At 37.9% G+C, this 17,683-nt stretch overlaps 1 long non-coding RNA gene across 1 annotated transcript in view; it reads left to right on the forward strand.

The window, feature by feature from the left end:
- Positions 1-17,683, forward strand: part of LOC113256511 (uncharacterized) — a 640,192-nt gene that overhangs the window by 411,713 nt on the left and 210,796 nt on the right. The window contains exon 9 of the long non-coding RNA XR_008959101.1: positions 7,753-7,816. This is a non-coding gene — a long non-coding RNA (uncharacterized LOC113256511). The remainder of the gene's footprint in view (positions 1-7,752; positions 7,817-17,683) is intronic.

Genomic DNA, 17,683 nt, shown 5'->3' on the forward strand with positions numbered 1-17,683 from the left:
ATGGCCCCTGTGTGCAGATTGGACCCTGCTTTCTAGAGTGGAACAGCTGCATTGGTATTACAGTGGGTAGGCAGACTACAGAGCCTTGTTTAGGCCTGGGATGAACTGATTGGAAAATGATGAGCAGGGTTTGGGCAGCCACTGTAGAACTGAGTAGCTGATCCCAAAGTGTCTCATAGTCACTACCAACATCAGAAAGGGGGCCATGTGTCAGTAGGGACCCCAATCCACAGACACTGAGTTGTAGCCTAAGGGAAATAAATAATCCCCTTTAGGAGGTGATGAGGATACAGGGGACTTTGAGAAAGATTTCATGGTTATTTTCCTTTTCACTTTTACAATCACACAATCTTTCTAAGCGGTCTTGAGTTTATAGGGAAAAATACTCATAACTCCTGTTATAAAAATAACCCTGGCATTTGTAGTGAGCTCTCAAAATATGTTAACTAATGTGCCAGGAACTGTGTTAGGGGGTCTGTTAAACTGAATTGTGTTACCCTAAATTCATGTTGAAGCCCAAACCCCCTATAGGATTGTGTTTGGAGATAGCGATTTTAGGGATGTAATTAAATGAGGTCATAAGGGTGGGGCTCTAATCAAACAGGACTGGTGTCTTTATAAGAGGAGATAGCAGAGATCTGGGGGTGGGGGGCACACTAAGAAGGCAGCTATCAGCAAGCTAAGAAGTTAGGTCTAATCAGACACCAACTCTACTGACACCTCGATCTTGGGCTTCCAGCCTCCAGAACCATGAGAACAGAAATTTCTGTTTAAGCTACCACACCTGTGGCAGCCCAAGCCAACCAATGCAGGATCCAACACAATTTATCCCATTGTAATCCTCACAACTTATAAGATAGGTAGTATTTTCCCAATTTCCTGGATGAGGACACAAACTTTGAGTTGAAGGCAGCCTCTTAAACTTTGTGAGTCATAGTTTCACTAGAGAAAATATACATTCTTGCTTTAAATGGCTTACTTTCTGTGATACTGGATATGGTGTTTTACCTTCCATGTATCACCATCACCTGCTAAAGCAGCTAGTACATAGCAGGTCCTCCTAACTTCATTGAATGAAAGATGTCGAGGCACTGCAGGTGAAAGTTAACGTGGAGTTATTTAGATCATCAGCCATTTAATTTTCTTGATTTAACATATGACTCTATTTTCTCTACTTAAGGAAGGTAAGCATTGCCCAGATAGAGAATTCAGCTGCATATCCCGAGTGATTGACTAAATGTATCCTGAGGGAAAATTTATGGTTCTTGGGCAACTAATTGCAAAGAAAAGATACAGAAAGACAACCTGGTGTGACCAAAGTTTTTAGGCAGAGAAGTGGCTATTTGTATATTTTTCAAACTAAAAAGCTCATTTATGTCAACAATGTATTCCAGAGGTTATCTTGCTCACTTGCTTCCAGAACTGAGTTGGTGAGTGCAAAAAATCTTTATGTTTTCAACTATTTTTCCTGGTGACTGACACTAGTGAACCCTAAATCTTTGGAAAGAAACAAAGTGACATTGCCCAGGTGACATTGCTCTCATTCTTCTGAAGAGCATCAGATATTCCTTGAGCCTGTTCTATGCCTTTTTTCCTTAGCTCTGGAAGAAAGTTTTCTCAAGTGAGAGGCATATGTACATGCCTTTTGCTTTCCTTTGCAATACTATTACTAAAGGAGATAAATTATTCTTATCTTCTTAGACATCAGTTCAGGATAACAGAGCTACACACATTAAAAATCCCAATTTTTAAGACCAAATTCACCGGGACCTTCCCTGTTTTCCAGTACATGGCCTTATATTGTCATGTGGTAGCTGAGCAAATAAGAGCTGTTAAATGAACAGAAATAATCTTTAAAGAGATTTTTGGTCCTGGGTGAACAGAACTTCAGAAAACTTGATGTATGACCACCCAAAATGAGCAAACACAAAACATCTTTTAGATGTTGACTCCACCATACTTAGATGTTTAAATAGTATTCACCTCCAGAGAGAGACTGGGATCAGGAAGCCTGAAATTTGAATGTTAGTAAATTATCTAAAAACAGTGTATTTATATAGCTAATAAAACAATAGGATTCATTTTACAGATTCATAATCCAACATGAGTTCCCAAGAATTCATTTCTTAAAGTGAGATAAATCTCTTTCCTCATGTCTTCTTCTTTTCAAAAATCTCCTAACCCTTTCACTGCCTTTGAAGTGGTACTTAAGCTTTAGTATGCTAGAGGTAGAAGGGAGCAGAGAGGAGTAGGAATCCAACCCCCTGATTTTACATAGGAGGAAATTGAATTAACTGATTTGTCCAAGGTCACATACCTATTAATGGCAGGCTCAGGACCAAAACCCAGATGTTCTGATTCCCAGGAAATACAGACTTTGCTTCCAGTCTTGTAAAGGGGTAATTGCTTCCATCATTTGAAATCGAGATATGTCTAAATACTGCTGGGTTCAGTCTCATCCCAAGATGGATGTGTAATTGTCTAAGGCATCATCTGTTATTCTGCCAAAGATTCAACACACTACTCAGTGGGAAACCAGCTCTAATTTAAGTCAGAGCAAATGACGTGTTTTTTTCTATTGTGGGGCATGACAAGTTTCAGAAATAATGAGCTCTACTCACCAGACTTCTTTTTGGCTTGAGTATTATACTCTAGAATCATTCTTACTAATATCCTCTAAGGAGCTGAAGGGTTATACATGGGTTCTCAGAGCCATGTTTTATTATAAGGATCATTCATACCAGTTATGCATAAGCACATACCAATAGAAAGAGAAATTTGCAGTATTGCGTGCATGTGTTTAACTGAATGTGGAATGGTGTACTGAGGTTTGAGATCATATTAAGTTTCAGTCCTCATTTTTATGTAAACCCTCTCTGGCCTGAGGCATTTTTCTCATTATAACCCTCCCTGCTGCAATCTCCTGCCACAAAGGGAGTTTATGGTCATGACTGGCTATTTTTCAACTCATTGAAAAATATCAAAAGGTAGATAGTTTATTAATGTTAAACATTTGAGCATCTGGTTGAAATGGAGGGGTGGAAACAAGTGCTCCTACAAACTCTTTCATCTATGGAAAGAGGTAAAGTCCTTTGTGTTATCCAAGCTCCACATTGCCACACAAATGCCACCACCTTCTCCCCAAATACTTTGTATCTGCTGTGTGACCTAAATAATGTTTAACCCTTTTGAGACACAGGTTCTGTGGAGCATCTGATGAAAGGCGTAGACTTTCTCCTCCTACCCATCCTTGATACCCATGGACACACCTCCCCGGTGTTGCTCATAATTTCAGAGGCCTCAGTGATGCTTTGGAGTCTATCCAGGGGTCTGGAGTTAAGAAATCCCAGTTAGTGTGTTAACATTCTTAATCCTAGAATCCAGAATTTATAAGCTTTAGGGAAATCACCTTTGATTTCTTGAGATTTAAACCATGAACACTGGTCAATATCAGATTATAGTCCACAGCAACTGAAATAAATTTCTTATCAAAAAGTCTTTTATTGAATAGTAGGTGTATCATGCCAGAAAACCTGGAAATGCTTGAGATACCTTACTCAGAAGCATATGGTCTAGTTAGGGACAAAATCAAACTAGCACATAAAATGTTTGGTTAATCACAAAGTGCCATACCCTACCATGTAGAGCTCAGAAGGCAAAGCAATCTCTTTGGGTCAGAATGATGAAGAGTCTTTCTGGGGTGGAAGGAAATAATCTGTTGCTCGAAGCACAGATAAGCTTAAGGTAGATGGTAGGGAAGACGGGGGGATGGGGAAAGATATTTTGAGCAAGGGAGTGGTGCATTAGCAGGGCTGTTGGGGAGAATGTTAAATCAGCAAGAATGCAAATAGTGATGAGTATATGCAGTAATTTTTTTTTTTCTATTCCGAACCATCACCTACCATAAATCTTCAAAGCTGGTGTTACTATTGACCTAATTCTGATGAGGAGGAGTGGTTGTATAACCAATCAAACTAAATTGGCCACAGTTTGGAGTTAGACATACATTGTTTATTGAATGATGCTTTGTGTTCTCAGCTAAAAGATCTGTTCATTTTAACCTTGTCTCTGCAATTCTTTTCAATTTGATGTTATTTTCTGGGTGTCAGCAGCTCTTAATGGGAGACCCAATATGTCTTCAACTTCTGCTGCAATCTATCTTGTCTTTTTTATGCTTTTTCCCATGGCTAATAAATACAAAAGTTAGAGTTTTGTGTATTTTAAGATGCATATCCCTGCATTTGCATATCCATATATGCTTACAAATGTGCAAAAAAATAGGGAATGTATCTGAAGGATTTATTCTAAAATATTGGCAATGGTTGCCCTGGGGACTAGGGTTGGAAGATGGTGATGGTAAGAGGGGAACTTTATTTTACTCTACTTATTGCTATATTGTTTGAACTCCTTACAATGAGCATATATTACTTTTGTAATTAAAGAAAAAGAGAAAAAAGGAAAGAAATTGAATTTGACATACCTCCAAGTAATATGAAGCCCTTTCATCCTTTGAAGGTACAAAGAAAAACAATTGTGCCTCAAGGGAAGTTTATTTTATCAGAACCTGTACTTTTTTTTTTCTTTAATCATGTAATGAAGCATCTTGCCCTGGATTTCCAGTTAGCTTGCTTTATTTAAATATGCAGATCTCTGCTAATAATTTATGGTAACTGGAAGTGGTATTTGTTAGACTGGCATCTCTTTCACACACTGGCATGTACATGTGCTTAGGTGATGTTGGTTGCCTTCATTTTCTCTCCATAGAATCTGAACTTCTGAAGATGATGTGCTGGATGCCCTATAGAACCATGACTTGGGTATCAGACTAGAGACCAGACATGCAATTTTGTTTGCTCTTGTGCTCAGTGATGATATGGCATAATCATGCAAAAAAATTATCCTCTCAAATGTATTTGATCTTAATACCTGACTCATGAGTCTAAAAATCACACATTTAATGAAAAATAAAAGGCAGAAATACACAGAAACACTTTAAGATGATGTGTAAAGAAAGCAGGAATATGGATGGCTACTATTTTTGGCAACATTAAATTGTTTCAGAAAATAGACAAAGAATGTTAAGGAAAGAGTAACCATATACGTTTGGAGTGAGTATAATAAGTGGAAGTAATAATGTAGAAGCAGTCTGGCATTGCAGTTAGGAACATGGCCTCTGGCTGTCTGAATCCTGGCTTCTCAACTCATAAGCTCTATGACATGGGCAAGTTACTTAACTTCTCTGTACTTGAGTTTCCTCATCTATAAAATGGAGTTGGTTATAGTGACAACCTCTTGGGATTATTAAGAATTTTGAAGTCGTTCATATTTATACAGCATTTAGAATGGTGCCTGGTACATGGAGGTTGTGACGAAAAATATAAATTAATAAATATGTTAAGCATATATTGAGTTCTTGATGCTTGTCAGATCTTGAACTGAGCGGGTTGAATATGCTCAAGTTTATTCCTCAGAACCTTGTAAGAGATTTTATGACTGCTCCCATTTCACAGTTGAGGACAACGAAGCTCAGAGAGGCACCAGGAACAGAATTTAAACATAAGCAATTAGATTCTGGAGAGCATGCTCTTAACTATAATCATCTACCAGAGATAGAAAGGAAGGAATAAGGAAATTCTGATCCCAAACCAAGCTTCCAGTCCATGGTTTAAAATATGGTAGGTGTAATGGGTATAGGGTTTCCTTTTGGGGTGATGAGAAACTTCTGGAATTAGGTCATACTGATGTTGGCATAATATTGTGAAAGTACTTAGTGCTACGGAATTGTTCACTTTAAAATGGTTAATTCTACCTTCTGTGTATTTTACCACAATAATAAAAAGATAGCAGTCATGAGGACAAGTAGCGCCCATGTAAAGAATATGTTGACTGCTCAACTTTGTTACCAATTACTGCAAACAGGTTGCGTCAAAACAATGGTCCCTCTTCTCCTTGAGTTTGATGTCTATTCCTGAAACAGGGATTCTTCTAGCTTTATTACAAAGTCATTCAATGCAAAATCTGAGTGTAATGAAATCTCCCTGTGGCAAGCCCATCACAACTGTCCCTCCTATAAGTTGAGAGGCATAATTATATTTTCTTCCCTGATAATAAAGTTCCTTGCATATTTTAAATCCTGAAGTGAGAAAGCTGGAAAGTGAAGAGTCCAGGAGGGATTTTGTTTTCTGTGAATAATAATTTTACAAGACTGAAGGCAAAATGAAGAGGAATGAAATTAAGGGGAAGTATTAAGAAATATAAATTAAGCATAATTTGTTTTTAATTTTTGTTTTTACTGAAGTCTGTATGGAGTCCATTGTCTACTTGCTAGAAAAGAAAAACTGTGTTTTTAAAATTCTTCATAGTTGTTTAGCACCAAAGCTTTAAGAAAATTTAATCCTCTAGTGAAGAGGGGCTAACAGTTGATAGTGTGGTATGGTTATGTTGGTTTAATTATGAAACAACAAAATTGTTGACCTACTGGGGTGATGACTTAACTGATAGTAATAAGGAAACTATTAAGGGTAGCCTTGGCTGGGGTTGATTCTTTAAGAACTTGTTTGTCTTATTTTGCTTATTATATTTAACCCAAAACAGGGATATCAGACTAAATCATAAAATTTACAGTGGCAACATAAACCAAAAAATTGTAAGAGAGCCTCATGTGCCCTTTTCCCTTATTTTTTAGCCATGAAGAGGTGAGTGAAGGCCTATTTTATTAAAAAAAAAAAAAACTGGTCTCATGGAGAAGTACCTTAAGAAAGTTAAAAGAATTTCTATCTTGTGATAAACCACTGCAAATGCCGTGTGCAAAAACAGATTCTGACATATCTAAAATGAGTGGTACTTTTGCTGACAAACAAAAGAAAGATGGCAGAACAATGGAACAGACTACTGTTGCTACAAAAAAAGGGCTGGTCATGGAACTCCAGACTCAGCTAAGGCCCAAAGAAATCCAACACCAGATCCTCACCATTATCCTCCAAACTGTATTTTATTCCTTAATAACTTACCAGAGGAAACTCATGGGATGATGCTATGAGCTGCTAAATTCTCTGATTTCAAGGAAATAGGTTTCATACTTGGGAAACGTGATATTGCTTTTATTGAATTTGAAAATGGTGAGTGGGCCAGAGATGACAGGTGGGCTGGCTAAATCTTCCAAGGGACTTACAGTCACACTACCATGAAGATCATCAAGCCAAGAAATTATTTTTGGATATACTATTTTAAAGATTCAGTGTTTTTCATAGTGGTTATTCCAAAAACGTTGGTCACATCACTTTGCTAATTTTGAAGGTGGGGGAATAAACATTTAACATTTTTTGTGAAGGATTGAAAATAATCTTCAGAGATTTTTGTTGCTGCTATTTTTAGCCTCAGTAGACTTAGAAATGTGGAGGTCTTCATTTTGTACAATAAAATTGACTTATAGTCTAAAAATAATAGTACGTACCCTGGTACTATCATTCTAAAATCAGCATCAATGTTTTTGTAGCTTGTAGAAAAGAAAATGAACCTGTTGGTGGGTTTGTGGGTGAGGTGTGGAAGCAAAGAAAAGCTGGTGCACTGGTTTTCCTACCTGGAAAGGTGAACTCCAGAGGGCAATTTCTGGAGAATGGTATGTGTCCTCATCCCTCATGTCTCCCTTTCCTGAAGCTGCCACTCATTTCAGAAGTGAAGAAGCAAAATATGTGGGAAAGTATAGAAGTGTTCCAGGCTGCATTTTGATAATTGTTTTATTATATTTCCTAGTTCTTTGATGAAAGATGAGATGGCAGATCCACTTGTCAAGCTGCTTGGATGGTGTTGGACTCAGGTAAATAAGTGATATTTCTTTACAGTTACTAATGGGAAACCAAGAACCCAGTCCCCCCAAGATTGGATGTAGGCTACCAAATAGTCCATGCTAAAGAATGGTTCCTGTTTGATTTATTCTGAAAAACATACATGGGGAGCAAAGTTTTTATTTTGACTTACTTGGTTTCACTCATTCCCAGGATGATAAATGTTCTGCTTATGGGATAATATTTTATGCTTTTGAAGGTTTGAATCATTGAATTCTAAGTGTTGCAAGATGTATTGCCTCTCAAAATTTTTCTGATATTAGTGTGATCTGGGTCTTAATCTGATGGTCTAGAACGGTTACATTGGTCCAAGATGCCAATCACTGTCAGAAACATGGTATCATATTCCCTAGTCTACCATTAACCATGCATTAGTGATATTAGGCTTTGTGATTTCTATTTAAATAGCATAAGATGCATCAGCAGCAGAATGTTAGTGTTACTTTTTCTTATACATATTGAGAATGGCGTTTGTTAAAAGGTGAAACATGTTACCTCTTGTCCTGCTTTGTTTTTATAAATAATAATTGGTGTTATAGACTCTCCGGTGATCCCAGAACATCTTGCTTATGTTAATGTAGAATGGGATGTTGCTAATTTAGGGAAGGATGAAAAAAGAAAGAGAAATATGTTTTACCACGAAAATAGAATCATGTCCTGGGGCTAAACTTGGTCTGTCTTTTCCTTGTTCTGGAATTTTATTGTATATATTTCGGGGATAAGAGGTTAGAGCCTGGCCATGAAGCGCAGTTATTTAATCGTTTCCTAGATGGTGAAACTGTTTTCTAAGAACCTACCCTCTTGTGTGCCTTAGGTCCTTGATTTGTGTTCTCAGTACCTCGGACAGTTCCCCCCATTACCCCTCTATGGGATAATGGTCCTCAAACTGTGGTTTCCTATCACTTACACTTACAAATTATTAAAAACTCCAAAGGACTTTGGTTAAATATTTACTATATTAAAAATTAGAGGTAAGAATCTTAAATTTATATACGTATTTATTTTTAAGATAATAAAACTTTACATAATAACTACATTTTTCAAATGAACAATGGCTATGTTTTCCAAAACAAAAAGAAATTGGTGAGAAGAGTGGCATTGTTTTACAATTTTGCAAACCATTTTAGTATGGATTAACAGAAGACAGATTCTTTTATCTGCCAGTTGCAATCAATTTATTGTGATAGGCTCAGGAAGGTTGAAGTATATGAAGAAAATTTGGTCTCACACAGATGTGTAGCTGTAAAAGAGATGAATATTTTAATGTCCTTTTTTAGATAACTCTGGGTATTCTTCTTTGATAATACACCTAAACTTGACAAGTGGTAGTTTTTCCAAAGCTATTTGCAGTATGAAATCTGAAACCATATGAATTAATGTTTTATATTTTGTAAAATTAAAATGAAGTGGTCTTTCTTACACTTTGAAAGGGTCTTTTACTTATGAAAGATTTTGTAACATCATGCATTGATTATTTGGAAAATATTGGTGCAGATCTGTCAAATGTTGACACATTTCAGTGCACAATATAAAAAAAATTACATTCATTAATATCACAATCCACCTTGTCAGAAAAATTTTTAGGCACTGGGAAACTTCTAAGCTCATAGACACAATTAAAAAAAAAAAAACCTCAATTTTGCTTGAAAGCTTAAAATTTCAGCATTGGCAACAAATACTGTAAGTTCCCCTTGAAATGAGAGTTTAATTGTCTTCGGTTTAGAAAAAAATGTCTGCCAAATACCCAAGTATCAGTACCATTGTGTGTCCGTTGTTCTTTCAAGTAAAAATTGTGTTCCATTAAAAAAGTGGTTAGTTCAGGTCTCTGCTCAATCACAGAAGTGCTTCTCCTTAAGACAACCATCCTACTTCAGTTAGCAACAAAAGTAAGTTATGCAACTTTCCTGTTTTGTCCTACAGAATAGTAAAAAGATGTGTACTCAAAGGGCTAAGATTTAATAGGGTTCAACGTTTTTTAACTCCCTTATCAAGTATCTTTTTAAAAATTAACTCCTCCTCTTCCCTTTTCTGGATGCCAGTATGCAGGGAAGAGTTGGGAGGGAGTGTGTTTGGGAGAGAGATTGCCTTGATTTGTGCTAAGGCTCTCAGTTTTATCATATTTACTTTGCATCACTGGTGTAAAAGTCAAAAGGGTGTAAAATGCAATGTCTTAGGTTTATCACAACAATAGTTTTGACATAGTGGCTTCCGTACAAGGCTCTTTGGACCCTACTTTCTCTTCTGGGGTTCTGTGGACCACATTTTGAGAATTATTGCTCTGGAGTAACATTTTGTTCTGGGATAGTAATTCTTTGTGAAAATTTCCCCCTTCTTTTTCTTTTATGATTAACTCTCTGAACTTAACTAAGTCATCAGCTGTACTGTGATTCCCATCCTAAGTGTTTTACCTGTGTGAAATATTTATCTCTAAGTGAATTCCTTAGCAGATGTTCCCACTGAAAAATAAGTTAAGGCAGAGATTCTCAGAGAAGAAAAATATTAAAGAGCATTGATCCAAACCTTTAGTGACTAGGTAATATTATTGTGATCTAATCACAGTGGCAGAATGTTCCTCAAACGTCAAAACGAACAGCTCCATAATTTTCACGGTGTGCTATGTGACAGATGGCAAAAACTGTTTTGATTTTCTCCAATATCTGAGGAGCAGCAAGCAGAGCCTGTGCCTCCCACTTTACTCTCACTCTTTGTCATCTCTGGTCGGCCTGACAGTACACTGATTTTTACCTCTATGATCTGTTCTCTGGATGACTGTGTTTTCAATAGCTACTTAGTATAAAAATAAAATGTGCAGGTCCCATCAAATAAACTAATTAAGGCTTAGAAAGTGTCAAAATCCAAAAGCCAGGAGGAACAGATTAGGCACTGAGTATAAGACACACAGACCTGACACCTAATGTGTTGCCATGGCAACAGGAGAATCAATATCCCTCAACTGGGCAGATAGTTGACAGTAATTTTTGCTGGGTCAGAGAATTAGGAAGAGAGAGAACCACCTTCTGCTATGCAAAGACTTTCTCATTTTTAACCAAAAGCTTCTGAAGGATTTGTAAATTCTTGTTGTAAAATTGCAGTCAAGTCTAGGAGAAAGTCATGTCCATGGTGTTGGAGAAGGCCCTTACTTTGTAAAAGGGAAATTGTTGATTGCTGCATTTTCTTAAGATGCTCCCACTGTCTTCTCTGAAAATCAAAATACAAAGACAGGTGTTTCTTATGCATACTGTTCTCTATAAATGAGTGTTTAACATATGACTGAAAGCTGGCATGTGTTATCTCTTTCTTCTGTTTATGATTAACCATAACAGGCAAAGAATTTCTGCGTATGAGCTTCACTACTGTCTTGTCACATTAGAAGTTAGTATTTTCCTGGATGTAGTGTCACAAACACTTTGACATCCCATCCTGGCTACCAAAGAGATTAGATTAAACCTTACTTTGTATTTTGTGGAAATTTGTCATTTAGCAGAAAGAGCCTCAATGTTAACATCTATTTTTCCGAACATCCTTCTCAGACACAGCTGGTGTCTGAGTTAATTGGGACCTAATAATATCAGACCCAGTAGAACAAGATATTTCATATCAAACCCATTTAAAGAAAAATGGTGCTCCACACAATGCATAATGGAATGGATGATAAATAGCAAATAGAAAACAAAAATATTTATTATTACTGTTTTCCAAAACTTCCTACTCTAAGAGTCCAAATGTTTGTTTCTCTTTCTTCTTTTCTTTTTCTCTCTCTTTAACGTAACTTAATGAAACTGTTTTGAAACACTAGCCAAAAGTCAGTATATAACTTAGTCACATAAAGTTCTATATGTCTTTTCAGTAATGATTCCTGATGGCTCTCCTTCTTAAGTGGCACAATGTGATATTATGTTGAAATGAAAATATGGGCTTCAGTTTTAATACAAGGGCATTAACAGAAATGTCATCCCTAACAAATTAGGCACTGGGAAATCTGCCCAGGAGCCAGAAAACCATGCCCATTTTGCCTTTCGCTATAACTTATATAAACAAACCTCGTGATGTAAATGCCTGTGGGTTAGATTCCCAGTTGAGAGGCAGGTGACAGGCATCAGTGGGGAAATGCGGAGAGGCAGAATTTTTGTTTGTTTGTTTCAGACAAAGGATTTCTGGCCTGGGGCGATCCAGCTGCAGCTGCTGTCAATATTGAAGCAATGAGCCTATTTTTCTAACTAGATCAAAAAGAGGAAATTCTGACTGTGATTCACTATATCAGAAAGAGAGGAGGAAGGGAAGGAAGAGAAGGGAGTGGGGAGAGGGAGGGCTACAGAAAAGGGTGGTTATTAATTCTTGTGGGAATGATTTGCTAGAGCTGCCACTTTCAAATGAGAACAAACTATATCTGGATCCATTTGCAAGATAGGAGCCTAAAGGAAAGAGAAGAGTGGCGTGATTCTCTGCTGTACAAGTGAGAGGAGCTGGTAGGATCTGTGTTTTTTGAGAGAACTGCAAACCTCAAGAGCAACTGAATTCAGATCAGACTGATGAAGAACACGCTTGTTTTCTTATTTGCCAGTATGTCCTGTTCTATTTTTCCCTTTCTTGGCATCCCGTGATAGTGTTTTAAGAACAGACCTTCAGGGCCAGCCAGTGGCTATTCTTGTGGGTGAAGGTGACACTGCCCAGTGGGTGACCTTTGGTGACCTCACTCCAATCTGAACCTTGCTGGGTCTATAGCTCTCCTGTCCTCTTGTTACTGACCCATTGCTTGGGCCACTTTGAGAAACCTGAGTATACAGAAAAGTCCTTTTTTTCTACAACTTACCTTTCCCCATCCGTCTGCTTTTACTTCTTCGGTTGATAAATTAGGTACAATAAATGGGAAAAGAAAAGAAGAAAAGTAAATAAATCTGAGTAACTGAACAGAATGACTCCTTACAATTTATGTATGCATTCAAAAAATATTTGCTGGGGGAAAAAAAAAACCAACACACAAAATATTTGCTGAGTGACTTCTCCATGCCAGTGCTCTCTCAGACCCCTGGAGACAAACACAGAACTGGCAGGCAGGCAGGCACAGCCTCTGCCCTTCAAGGCCATGGCCAATTGAACCAATAAGGCACCTATTCTGGTTCATTTTGTTATTTTAGTTGAGCAGATTCTAAGGAATTAGCTTAAGCTATTCATTTTAAAGATATTTGAGTTTTGTGTGTATGCAGAAATTGACAAAATGAATTAGAAAAATATTATTTTATTACAAGTTTGGTCCAAATTATCTGGTTTCACAATATATACCATATCCTGTAACCAGGAAAAATATTATGAAGGTTAATAATAATTTCCAGGTTGCATAGGTATGGTTGAATAGCTCAGGAGAAACAAAACTCAAGCTCAGGGTAGCTCCTTCTCTTCAAGTCAGATGAGCTCTTTGGGAATAGTTGTGTGCCTTTTTGAGGACTGACAGGGGTTGTCCTAAAACTACACTCCCCAATGTGGCAGCCAATAGCTACGTTAGGCCATTTAAATGTAAACTTAAACTAATTAAAGTTATATTAAGTCATGTTAAAAATTTAGTTCCTCATTCATGCTAGCCATAGTTCAAGTGCTCAGTAGCCTCATGTTGCCTAGTGGCTACCATACAGAGGAGAGAATAATACAGAGCATTTCCGTTATTCCAGAAAGTTCTATTGGATAGTGCTGTCTAGAACATACCACTCAGCCAACCTTTCTCGGGCATCTGGTTTGTGCTAGGCATTGTCCTGCTGAAATCTGCTCTCAGGAGCATTTGGCCCAAGATAGAAGCTGATTACATGTAAGACAAGCAGAAGATGTGATAACATCAATGAGGGATGAAGACAGGGTTGCTGGGACAGGCAATAGTGTAGATAATTTACTGATGGTGAGGCCTTTTCAGGCCCTTTCAGGAGCTGACATTTGACTTGAATTTGGAGGCATGAGGACCCAGGTCTGTGAAATCCAGAAAAATAGTGTTTGGGGCACCAGAGACAGCATAAGGAAAACCACAGAGGTGGGAAAGAGCTAGGCTTTTTTGTAGTTTCTCATGCACAGAACTTTGAGCGATGTGACGGTGATGGTGACTGATAGTGACATTCCTTTACCCCAGTCACTACCTGGGCACCTTCACCAGGATGCTTTCTTACCCCATCTGGGCTCTCTGCCAACTCATATTACATTTTCTCAACTGTAACAGTACCCAGTTTCCCTGGTCTCAGAATGAAGTTGGGAGAAGTTGGAAAGAGCATATTTAGCTTTTATTAAAGATACTTATGTTTCAGGGATGGACATTTTCTGATTGTGGTTAATAATGAACTGTGGAAGCTTTTCTGGGTTAATGTTTGTTATTATCTTTGTCTTCAGAATTCCTTCCCAATTCAGACCTTAATGAAGCCTCTTCAGGAGGGTGGGTGAGGCTTTTCCTCTTCTCTGAGCAGAACTTTGAGTGCTCACCTTGCTTGAGTACATCATTCAAGTTCAGGGCGTCAGTGCCTTTGAAGCAGGGGCAGATGCACACTTTCTCATATGCCTCTGAGAATTTACAAGAGCTTGCTATGGAGAACTCCTCCCCTCTGGCACATGCAACAGGCCACAACTCACATTGATATTGGCTAATGGCCTATATTTAGAACTCCCTGTGATCTCCAGAAGCTTTGGTCCAGCTCTTGGAGAAGGGGAAGCAATATGCATTTGGGACTAGTAAGAAGACTCAGCAAAACCCCTACTGTACCATCTCCTGTAGACCAACAAGAAGAGTAATCCTTGAAACATGGGACTTAAACAATTTTTTTTTAAGTAGGTCACTCTGAGAAATGGGACTGTAATGATGAAATTAATGATGCATTAAGATAGGTACATAATGATGTTGCAGTGTTAAAGATGGTGCAAACTGGAAGGTCCTTGTGAGAAAGTTCCCCACTTAACAGAAAAGTTATCTGGAAATGAAACCCCAACTGAGCAGAGAGATAGTCCCCGAGCATACTACAAAGATTAGTCTTAGTCATTGTTCTTTTTGGCTTCCCAGATGCAGAATAGCAATCTAACTACAAAGCATGCAAATAGAAAGGCAAAGAGTATTGCAAGTAATAGATGGACTGTACTGCCTTCTATATTATACATCTCTAATAGCCGAACACATTGTATTTAGGTGGACACTGCTGTGTATATCAAATATAATTTTCAAAGGGAGAGAGTTAATCAAATGTACTTGAAAGAGTGCTTTGTAAAACTACAAACACATGTTATTGAAGATGATTCGATTCTTCATAATAGAACACAACAAAACCAGCCACACGAAAGTATCTTCTCAATATTTACAATGATAGCACCATGAGTGGGATTGGGTGGGGGGAGACCGTTACTTTGAAGAAGGTTTAGTAATGTTTATATGCCGATGTCTGGCTGATGGGTCTTCAGAATTAACAATCATATAATACAAAAAATTAATGATCATACAAATTCTTAAAATATTAATAGAATCTGGGGTAAATAGGTATAAAAAGAATTACTTTGTGGAAGGGTTTTATTTTCCTAGTAGCTTTGTCAAATTGAGGAGAAAATGATGGAAGGGAAGGCTATTCAAAATAATTGGTTTGAATTTGGTTATTCTTTTTAGAGAAACCTCTCTCTCACTCTCTCTCTCCTTCCCTCCCTCCCTCCCCCCCCCCCCCCCCCCCGCGTGTGTGTGTGTGTGTGTGTGTGTGTGTGTGTGTGTGTCAGGGCTGCTCATTGCCTGAGAATGGAAGGGTGTGAATAATGAGGTGGCTCCTGGCTATACATACACCGAGGTATATGACCCTAAGAGAAATGAACTCTGTGGCCAGTTATTTTGTCTATATGATGCTAAGCATTTTCTTCCCTTCAATTTCATTTTTTTCATTGGACTGAATTGTATTGTCTTTGTGTTTATATACTGAGGCTCGTAATCATGTATCTCAAATTTGTATATTTTTGTATATACTGTATATTTTGTATATATTGTGTATATTTGTATATATTTACTTTGTGGATGTGTGAAAAAAATCTATATATGTGGTAAACTTAATATCATGAAAGAGGCTACCAGAAGTGTGTTTATTCTGGGCAGGCTAGGAAATTTTTTTTTCTATGTGTTCTCTGAGGACTTATTTTTGTATTACTTGAGTATTTAGATGGGACCTGGACCATGAGGAAATAGAAAAATATGTTACTGTCTTCATTTAGTAGCTAGTAAAACCATCTGGGATTATTAATAATTTTATGTGTCCTGTGACTTTTCATTTAGAAAGTTAGTGCTTCCCTTTTTACCATGCCAAACCGAATCTGGCAACTTACTAGTTTTAAGTAATACTTCTATAGAAATTTGAAAAGACATGATATTTTCTGCATATTCACATGTGGACTTTGGTATTATAAATGATAAAATTTTTGTTTGACTTCCTTTTTTAAAAAATTCTCAATTGAGAGTGTTTCAGAATAACCTGCTTATAAAATGCCGATGGCATCGACTTTATATTTTCTACCAAAATTGCTTTACTCATTAGCCTTACAAAACAGTATAATATTCAATTGATCCTAATGGTAAATGAATCAGATTGCTATGAAGCCCAGGCTATTTGGCTTAAATAAATCCCTATTAGTTTTTTATGTGTAGGTTTGGTTGATCTTTCTGCAACCAACAGGAGGAAGAAATGCACTTGGGAAAAAAAAAGCACTTTGGGAAAGGTGGGAGAGATCATGTTACAGATTGAATTGTGTCCTCTCAAAATTCGTGTGTTGAAGCCCTCACCCCCAGCACCTCAGAATGTGACCTTATTTGGAAATCCGGTCATGGCAGATGTAATTAGTTAAGTTGAGGTCATATTGGAGTAGGGTGGTACTCGACTGATGATCTTATAAGAAGGGGAGATTTAGACAGATGGCAAGCAGAACACAAGGGGGATGTATGTGATGATGAATGTAGAGATCAGGGTGATGCTTCTATAAGCCAAGGAATGCCAAAGATGGCCAGCAAATCACCAAAAGCTAGGAGAGCAGCAGAATCTCCCTCCTAGCGCTAAGAAGGAACCAACCCTGCTGGTACCTTTTAGGTCCGGTGCTGTGAGACAATACATTCGTGTTGCGTAAGCTGCTTAGTTTGCAGTACTTTGTTACATCAGTCCTAGGACGCTAATACAGATTGCAAAGGGGAAAACACAGAACAATCACTGGGATCATGATGGCCACTCATCATTCGTACATAGTGGTGGTATGTTGCCAGGCTAGAAAAGGAATGCTTAGTAAGACCCCAGATGTGGGCAGCATTGGGCTATTTACCAACATCGTCATAAAGAAGCTGAGTTATTAAAGGCTGTCCGATCACTGGGTAATTCAGCTCTTGACATTGATGGATGGAACTTGGCTTTTCCTCTCTGCCAAAGCTGCTGACTGGGTAAATGTTTTATTCATGAGGCCTGGGGCAGGAAGGGATGCTAAGGGTTTAAGAATATTTTAAGAAACTCTTTGAGACATGAGGCAAGTTATCAGGAGGTGTAAAGCAAGGAAGCTGGGTACTACATCAACCTAGCTGGACAATTCAGCCCTTACAAAAGCTGGAAGAAGTGACTGCCCATGGTCTTGGGAAGCCATTCTGTGTTCTTTGTCGTATTTTGTATTGACTTGCATCCATGGTTACAACTCACAGAAGCAGGAGTTCCTGCTGTGGCTTGAGGGTCCCAATTTGGACTATGACCCAATCTGGAGGATAGTCTTAGTCTTGGAAGTTCTACCTGCCCATGGATCTAGACTTGGGATCTTTCCCCTGAATTGGCAACTGCTTGAGCCAAGGGAGTCATTTAAATGACAGCATGTAGCTTTAGCTT

Source organism: Ursus arctos, unplaced genomic scaffold (assembly GCF_023065955.2).
Source record: "Ursus arctos isolate Adak ecotype North America unplaced genomic scaffold, UrsArc2.0 scaffold_14, whole genome shotgun sequence".
NCBI classification, from domain to species: Eukaryota; Metazoa; Chordata; class Mammalia; order Carnivora; family Ursidae; genus Ursus; species Ursus arctos.